Source organism: Manis javanica, chromosome 5 (assembly GCF_040802235.1).
Source record: "Manis javanica isolate MJ-LG chromosome 5, MJ_LKY, whole genome shotgun sequence".
Classification (NCBI taxonomy): domain Eukaryota; kingdom Metazoa; phylum Chordata; class Mammalia; order Pholidota; family Manidae; genus Manis; species Manis javanica.
Genome location: NC_133160.1, coordinates 22,728,612 through 22,735,672, shown reverse-complemented (window position 1 = coordinate 22,735,672; position 7,061 = coordinate 22,728,612). Strand labels below are relative to the sequence as shown.

Genomic DNA, 7,061 nt, shown 5'->3' with positions numbered 1-7,061 from the left:
TACATATGTATAGTCTCATGTATATCATTTGCTGAATTTTGAAAATGCATACAACTGGGTAATTCACAACCTAATAAAATACTGAAAGAACATTTCTAACACTCCACAGAATTCCCTCCCTCCAGAGGCAACCACTGTTGTGAATTTTTTTCACCAATGATTTGGTTTTACCTGTTCTAGAACATTATACAATAGAATCATACAATGTGTATTATTTTGTTAAGGCTTCTTTCTTAGAACATAATGTCTGACTTATCAATTATATATATCAATTATATATTTTTGTGTATTAGTAATTTGTTCCTTTTTATTGTTTTATTCAGTAGTATTCCACTGTATGAAGGAATATACTACAGTTTATCCATTTTCCGGTTGATAGAACACAAGGGGTTTTAAACACTTTGAATTGGTTACCACTGTTTTAGACCTAAGTTCAAATCCTAGCTTTGCTGCTTGGTAGATATGTGACACTGGGCCGGCCTCTTTGAGACTCAGTTTCCCCTCTGTGTGAGGGGAGAAATTATAGCTATTGCTTATTGAGTGCTTGTTATGTGCTTGCCTGTAATACACCGTTCTAGGTGTTTCACATGTTCGTTTAATCCTTACAATGACTCATGAATAGGGAAAATTACTATTCCCATTTTACAAATGTGGAAACTGAGCATCCAACCAAGGCTTCTGGGAGCACTCAATGATGTAGTGCAAGTTAAAGACGCTTAGGACTCTATTTGGTAATTATGATACATTAGCTGTTGTTTTTTTATTTTACCTTATTGGCCCTTGGAGGAATTTAAGCTTACTTCTGATGGAGAAAGTGTATAAAGCCCTAGAAATAGGGTTGTGAAATAAGTGCAGGATGCCAGTTAACTTTGAATTTTAGATAAAAAAATGAAAACAATTTTAGTATAAATATGTTACATTAATATTTCTCACATGTTTATATTAAAAATTATACATTGTTTATCTGAAATTAAAATTTAACTGAGCATTCTGTATTTTTTTTTTCTAAATCTGGCAACCCTATCTGGGAGGAAGTAACTGAGATGACTAGGGACAGAATTTGTGTTCATCATTTTCCAGAAGAGGAAACAGTCTTGAAGAGGGGAAATGATGAAGCCATGACCTCAGGTCTTAAATATTTTTTAAATTCAGATCTCAGGCTCCCTGAAGCCCCATCCAGTGTCTTCTCTCCACCAACACACAGCTCTGCCACTTTTCAAGTTTTCCCTTGCTGTTGAATACAGAGTGACTCCAGGGAACAGAGGGACAGCAGTGTGACTATGTGTTTTGCAAGGAAAGCCAGTAAGTGACAGGTGGCATGTGGGCTGCCAGGGTTTCTCTCACTATTCCTTCTATCTCTACATCCCTGCTTTTCCTCCTTCTCTCACCAGAGGCGTGGGAAGCTTCTTTCTTTGCTAGTGGTGGCTTCTTCCAGGCTTCCTGCCTCTGCTGTAGCAGGGCTGGTCCTGTCCCAGGCTGACCTGGATATCCAGGGCAGAAGGAGGATGTAGGTGGCTCAAGGCTTTATCAGCCACTGGTCCTGCCATTCTGACCAGGACAAGACAAGACAAGACAAGACTGACTTCCCGATCAGGCAACCTGGAGTCAGAACCACACAGCATGGGAGATGAGGAAATGGCCAGGCCGGGATTCGCTGTCCTCACCAAATCAGCTTGGAGAACCACTAACTCCCTACCCTGGATTTCCTAATCTTCACAACATACTAGGAGGTAGTATCTATTACTCCCCTTTAGAGATTTGGACACTGAGGAGGGAGTTTGCCTTAAGACTTGTGTAAATTGTTAATAGTCAGGACTAGATCCTTGATCCATATGCCTCTGAAGAAACCTAACATTAATTTCTGCTAGGTACTGCTTCCAATATCAGAGCTAATCCACCCTGTTGGCATTAGCAGGAAGGTTAGGTTAACATAGTCCACTGCTTCTCAAAATGTGGTCCTTGTGCATCATGAGCCTCACCTGGGAACTTGTTAGAAATGCAAACTCCAGGGCCTGATTCCAGAACTTCCTGACTCAGAGATTCTGGGGCTGATACCTGGCAATCTGAGTTTTAATAAGCCCTCCAGGTGATTCTGATACACTTTAAAGTTGGGAATTTTGGCATGCAGTAGAAAGAGATGCAGTTTTGGAACATAACAAGTATATTTTTAAAACATATTTAAGTAAACTTTTATTGACATACAATATAAATACAGAAACATACCAATTGTAAGTATTCAGCTTGGTTCATTTTCACAAAGTGGACAAGCCAGCATCCAGATCAAAACACAGAATATTACTGGCAGTCTTGAACAACTTATTTATATCTCCTTCCTGGTACTACTGCCCCTAGAAGGATAATCACTATTCTGACTTCAAACATCATAGATTAGTTTTGACTAACATTATATAGTTTAAGAAATGTAGTTTTAAGAGTAGATGAATATAGAACCTGGAGCCAGAGGACTTTTGGTTGGTTGGCTCCCTGATTCCAGGCTAAGTGATCTTGAACCAATCATCTGTTTTCCTTGAGATTTATCTTGGTCTGGGGATGGTTACATGAGTGTACACATGTGCTAGAATTCATTGAACTCGCACACTAAGAATTTGTGCATTTTGTTGTATGTGCTTCAGTAAAAAAATAATTTCCTTGATACTCATTTCTTTCTTCTATGTTGATCCTAAAAATACCTAACTTAAAGGGATAGTATGTTTCCCAAACTTGTCTGGTGACAAGAATCATCTGGAGCACTAACATTTCCAAGAGCATGCATTCTTTTTTTAAAATTAAGGTATCATTGACACACAATCTTATGAAGGTTTCACATGAACAACATCATGGTTTCAACATTTACCCATATTATGAAGTGTCCCCCCCACTGTAGTCACTGTCCATCAGCATAGTAAGATGCTATAGAGTCACTACTTGTTTTCTCCGTGCTGTACTGCCTTTGCCTTGAGCTATTTATATCGTGGTCAAGAGCATACATTCTTAATGGGATGAAAATTGGTTGGGAGTAGGGGTGGTGGAGAGGAAAATTTTAAAACTTTTTATTAGTAGTATTTTTTTTAAATTTTGTATTAAGGTATTATTGATATACACTCTTATGAAGGTTTCATATGAAAAAACAATGTGGTTACTACATTTACCCATATTATCAAGTCGCCACCCATACCCCAATGCAGTCATTGTCCATCAGTGTAGTAAGATGCCACAGATCCACTGTGTGCCTTCTCTGTGCTACACTGTTCTCCCCGTGATCCCCCCCACCATGTGTACTAAACATAATACCCCTCAGTCCCCTTCTCCCGCCCTCCCACACCCCTCCCCTTTGGTAACCACTAGTTCCTTCTTGGAGTCTCTGAGTCTGCTGCCATTTTGTGCCTTCAGTTTTGCTTCATTGTTATACTCCACAAATGAGGGAAATCATTTGACATTTATCTTTCTCCACCTGAATTATTTCACTGAGCATAATGTCCTCCAGCTCCATCCATGTGGTTGCAAATAGTAGCATTTGTTTCTTTGTTAAGGCTGAATAGTATTTCATTGTTTATATGTACCACATCTTCTTTATCCATTCATCTACTGATGGACACTTAGGTTGCTTCCATATCTTGGCTATTGTAAAAAGTGCTGCGATAAACATAGGGGTGCATATTTCTTTTTGAATCTGAGAAGTTGTATTCTTTGGGTAAAGTCCAAGGAGCGGGATTCCTGGATCAAATGGTATTTTTATTTTTAGTTTTTTGAGGAACCTCCATATTGCTTTCCACAGTGGTTGAACTAGCTTACATTCCTACCAGCAGTGTACAAGGGTGCCTCCAGGTGATTTTTATGGGAACTAAAGTTTGGAAACCACTGCCCTAAAGAATATGGACAGGGTAGGGCTCCAGGAATCTGATCTTTAACAAGCTCTCCTGAAGTATATTGCAGGAAACACTAACATGGAGGATTTGAAAGTATCTTGAAAAGTGTGAGTGACTATCCAGATGGTAAAATATTCTTTTCATTAGGAGGAAACGAGCTAAACAAAAAATAGCAAAGGCCACTAATTACTAAGCATTTAGGTGTGACTCAGTCTACTTACAAAACCTATTAATTCTTAAAATCAACCCATGAAGGAATTTAAGAGAATGGATTGTGAAGCCAGGCTGCCTGGGGTTCTTAACCAGCTTGTGACTTGGTTTGTCCATCTTTAAAGTGAGGATAATAAAGGTACTTCCTCATAGGTTTATTGTGAGGATTAAAGAAGTTTATTGATCATCTCTTAGAACACCTGCCACGTTGGCACCGCTTATGTATTATTTTCATCATCCTAAATGCACCTACAGGTGGATTTGAACCCGGTGTCAACTCCGAGTGTACTTTCTTAAGGACTAGCTACGATCCAGTGGTTCTCAGTGTGATCCCCTACCAGTCGCGTATCACAGAACTTGTTAGAAAAGTAAATTAGATCCCATTCCAGATCTGCTGAATTATAAATTCTGAGGGTGGGGTCCAGCACTTAAGTTTTAGCAAGTCCTTCAGATGACTCTAATGCACAGTTGAGTTTGAGAACCAGAGCTACAATCTTTAGAGGTTCTGGTGGGGGTCGGAGAAGGGTGGTGGTGGTGGTTTTTAAACAACCTGAAAGCGCTGAGAGCAATCCAAAAGGTCCCTCCCCTTTAGGGGCGAACAAACTCCGATTTAGCTGCGCACACCTCGGGCTGGCGGACGGCCAGTACGCAAGGCCTCTTGGGGCTCGTAGTTCGTATCACTCCCGAGCCGCTGGCGCCTGCGCATTGGCCGCCAACTCGCTCTAGTCGCTTTGGTCGGGGCTCGGTATCGGCTGCCATCTTAGTCGAGGGACTGAAGAGTCGTCGCCGCCCCGAGTCCCGGTAAACACCCGCGGGCGGACTGGGGGCAGTTCTGCGGAGAGGGGGGGAGCCCGGATAAGAGTGTCCGAGGAGAATGAGGAGTGGAGAAATGCGGCGCACCAGCTGGGACGCCAGGTCCGCGGCTGCTCCCTCTTCCCTCAGAGCCGGAGCCCGTGGGGGGCGCGGGGAGCTCGGGCTAGTGGCCAGGGACGGGCGCGGGGTGGGTCGGCCGGACGCGCCCAGAAGTCCCTGGGGCGCCGAGGCGTATGGGTCTTGTCGCTCGTGGGTGCCAAGTTGCGAGAAGGCTGGGCTGCGGCAGGCGGCGGCAGGGTCCGGCCCCGCGCCCCTCGGCCCCGCCACGGGGCCACCCTCCCGTGGCCCGGCCTACGCGCGGGCCCCGGCGGCACGGGCAGCCGCGGGCGACGTGGCCCTGCGAGGGGCGGCGGCTGGGCCCACCTGCCGCCCGGCTGCATTCCCGAGACTTCCTGGAGCCCCCAGTCACGAGGCGAGCCCAACAGAGCGGCTGCCGTCCCTTCTCTCTTCCACTCCCCTCCTCCCTCCATTGTCCCCCACCGTGGGGCTCCCTTCTCGACGCCCGCCGGCTTCTCGGGGGCGCGCTCCTCTCGGCGCCGAGTTTTGGTAGACGTGGAGGTGTCATTGTCTTTTCTGAGAGTGTCCCTTTTTTTTTTTAGGAGAGAAAGGGGAAAGTAGCCATAAGCAAGTATTATGCGGGTCGAAACATAGTGAGGACATGACTTAGTGGGGAATAAGTGGGGAGCTCAAGTTCTCAGACTCAGTTACGGGCCGCGATTTAAAGAGAGAAACACAGGGTCTGTGCGCCCGAGGTAGAGGTTGGGCCTAAAATTAGAGATGTGACCAGGTGAATTTGTAAACTCGAAATTCACGACTCTCCAATACCAATCAACTTGTTTTCTTGGTTATATTCGTGTCTTGTTACATTTTCTGCCATTCTATAGCTTCAGTATACTTTTTTGGGAGGGGTGGGGAAGGAAGAGTGGGATTTTTCTTTGAAAATTGGGGCACTTGGAGCCAGCCACCTATCATTGCACTTAGTTGGGGTCTCCCGCATCTATTCCTAGTGTAATTCGATTTTAAGGAAGTATGTAAAGGCAGTGTGTTTCCACCCTCAGAATCTGCAAAAGATTTGTTTCCAAGCTGAAATGCAGTTCTCATGATGGATGGTGAGAGCCTGCACTTGGTATTCTTAAGTTTGCTCAAGGCACAATTATTTCATTTTTAAGATTTAGGTAACTAAGGTGGAAACCCAACTGATTTTCGAACAGCAAATGTCAACTTTTTTGGGTGAGTCCAAAAGGAATTTTTTTTATTTTCAACATGAGTCAAGTCAACAAGGATATGATAGGAAATTTAAAAAGTGCAAAATACTTAAGTGTATTGTAGAGTAAATCACTTATACATTCTTTAAAAAAACACGTCTTTATACCTATTGGAAGAGACAAAGTACTAGTCCCCAATTTGACTAATAAATTATTAGAGGAACTTCTTAAAAATAGAAATTCTGAGGGGTCTCATCTCCTGAGGCTGATTTAGTAAGGCTGAGTTGGCCCTGAAGAATTTATTTTTAAAACATGCCTCAGGCAGATCCGATGGTCTTGGGAACCACTGAGGCAAACAGTACTGTGGACATCGTAAGGACAGCTCAAAAACTTTGAGACTGAAGGGGATGTGACCAGTTCTATCTGAGTGTTGGCCCCAGAAGGAGACAAAACCTGTCCTTAGGCAGCACCTCCCCCCTACAGTTGGGTCTTAGAGATGAATGGAACTGTGATAGGGACCTGTGATAGGGATGGGGAAAGGGCGAAAGACAGGGCAAACAAGAAAACACCATAATGCTGTGTGTAAATGCAGAGGATTGTGGAATACAAAGGGTTCAGGGAGCAGGGAGTTGGATGATGAAGGAAAGCATTGTAGGACATGAGGCAATCTAAAAAATTGTAAGTATAATGCTGAACTTGAGTTTTACATCTTAACAATAGGTACTGATTTTTAAACAGGGAAGTAATAAGAGTACATAGTTTTTGGGAAGATTGCCGTGGTAATGAAAAGATGGAAGAGTGGCTGTTGCAGAGGCCTAGGTGAGGTGAAAACAGGTTGACCTTGGAGAGATGCTCTGGGGATGATCAAGAGACTGGGGTTAGTTCTTTACTAGTAAAATATATATTG

The 7,061-nt window shown here is 43.5% G+C and overlaps 1 protein-coding gene across 3 annotated transcripts in view; it reads left to right on the top strand.

Annotated features, from left to right (window-relative positions):
- Positions 1–4,754: 4,754 nt before the first annotated feature.
- Positions 4,755–7,061, top strand: part of ITCH (itchy E3 ubiquitin protein ligase) — a 186,457-nt gene continuing 184,150 nt past the window's right edge. Inside the window, exon 1 of one of the 3 annotated variants that reach the window (XM_037012758.2) lies at positions 4,755–4,877. The gene's annotated coding sequence lies outside the window, so the exon portion shown is untranslated. The other 2 variants (XM_073236698.1, XM_037012759.2) reach the window with 2 other exon arrangements.